At 39.5% G+C, this 1906-nt stretch overlaps 1 pseudogene; it reads right to left on the bottom strand.

Moving 5' to 3' along the window:
• Positions 1–506: 506 nt before the first annotated feature.
• LOC100688092 lies at positions 507–1081 on the bottom strand (annotated as a pseudogene).
• Between the last annotated feature and the right edge of the window lie 825 nt (positions 1082–1906).

Below are 1906 nucleotides of genomic sequence, written 5' to 3'. Positions count from 1 at the left end.
AACACTGTTAACTATTTTACCATCTTTTTTCATTCTCAAAATTTATCTGCTTTAGACAATAAGTTACATGGTCACCCTGGATCTGAAAAATTTGGAGGCAGTTTGGAAGAGGGCAATAGAAATAATTAGAGGCATAGGAAAAGTTTCTATGAAGAAATGAATAAAAGAGTTAGATTTATTTATTGGTTGAAGAAAAGGGTAAACTTAGGGAGATTATACTCTTCAATGAGAAAATACAGAAGAAGGTACTCTAAGAGGAATCAAAAGCCTTGGTCTGCTTTCCAACTCAGGTCTGCATAGAATTAAAACTGCTACATTAAAGATCTGCTGTATACAAAGTAGAGATTTAGAAGATGTACATGCTGGATTGCACCCAATAAAGGTTATTGTTTCCTATTTTGAATATTACTTAAAGAACAAATAAGCTATGAACATACTCTATGGTTGCAGTTCTATTTTTTTTTTTTTTTTTTTTTATTCATGAGAGACAGAGAGAGTGAGGCAGAGACACAGGCAGGAGGAGAAGCAGGCTCCATACAGGGAGCCCCACGTGGGACTCGATCCCGGGACTCCAGGATCACGCCCTGGGCTGAAGGCACCAAACCACTGAGCCACCCAGGGATCCCAGGAGTTCTACTTTTACAGAACTACTTATATAGTTTTGGTTCCCAGAGACACTTGTGCAAATGTACACCAGGATGTACATATCACGCTGTTAATAGCTTTATGTTTTTTTCTTAATTTTTTAAACCCGGAATGTTTATAGTGACTAATCGCTGAAATCCTTAAGATGAACTGGATGCTGCAGCAGCTGCCCTCTTGAGCTTAGGTGTCGTTCGTTCACGGAATCCAGGCCTGAATCTGCGGTATACAATTTTAAGGTGCCTCATTCGACTGGTCCGGTGCTAGTCGTACCAGCTTTTAGCCTTGGCCCTCCAGTTATACTTTCCCTTCCGCTTGGCAGGGGAGCCACATTTGCTGCAGGTGGACTTCTGAAGGTGGTAGGCCTTAGAGCCACGCGGTGGCACAACGTGTGCTTCTTATTGTGACACTTTCCAAACGATGACGTCCCCTTTGTCATCTTGTTTCCGTGGCAGACGCCCAAAAGCTTTATGTTTGTAATAGGGCCATACTGAAAATAATTCATCTATTAACAATGAAATTGATAAAATATGGGATATTTAACCAAAGAAATATGCTGTACATAAACAAAAATAATTGAACTATATACTCACATGCCACAATATGTATGTGTTTCCAAAACACTGTTGAGCAAAAGGCTTAAGTTACAAAAGAAAACATGCAACATGGTTTCATTTCTACAAAATTCAAAAAAATAGGTGAAACCTAGTTTCTTTATATGGGTGCTCCAGAAGCAAATCCTAAATCAAGGATTTAGGTTCAAGTATTAAGTTGAAACATATGAAACTAACTGATACTCAATCGTTTGTGATTTACACAAATGGCAAATATGGTTCAGTGAAAGAGTTTATTTGGGAGGGAATGAAAATGCAGTAGAGGTGGGGAAATAGATAAGGAACAGAAGCAGATGATACAGGGTATATTTTCAAGCCAGTTACCACTGTGGATGACGAGAGCCTAATCCCATCAGGGAAACTCAAGGGAGCCAGAATTTTGGACATACCAGAATTAACTTATTTTAGGGGCAAGGAAGGTAAGATATTTATACACCATTTCCTATTCTTTTTTCTGAGAGGACATGCAGTAAATACGATGTAGGGCAGATGTGCTGCCAACCCAAGAAGGACATGTAATATGAGAGGGACATAAACCCTGGTGGTTTTAGGTCATAGATATCTTGAGGACTTTTGTGACCAAATCATCACCTCGTCCTGACTGAACACCTAATGCTTCAGCCTTTCCCAAAAGGCTGCTTGAAGGGAGT

Source organism: Canis lupus, chromosome 1 (genome assembly GCF_011100685.1).
Source record: "Canis lupus familiaris isolate Mischka breed German Shepherd chromosome 1, alternate assembly UU_Cfam_GSD_1.0, whole genome shotgun sequence".
Taxonomy (NCBI): domain Eukaryota; kingdom Metazoa; phylum Chordata; class Mammalia; order Carnivora; family Canidae; genus Canis; species Canis lupus.
Note: the sequence above shows the minus strand (reverse complement) of the source record. Positions and strands in the feature narration are given on the sequence as shown.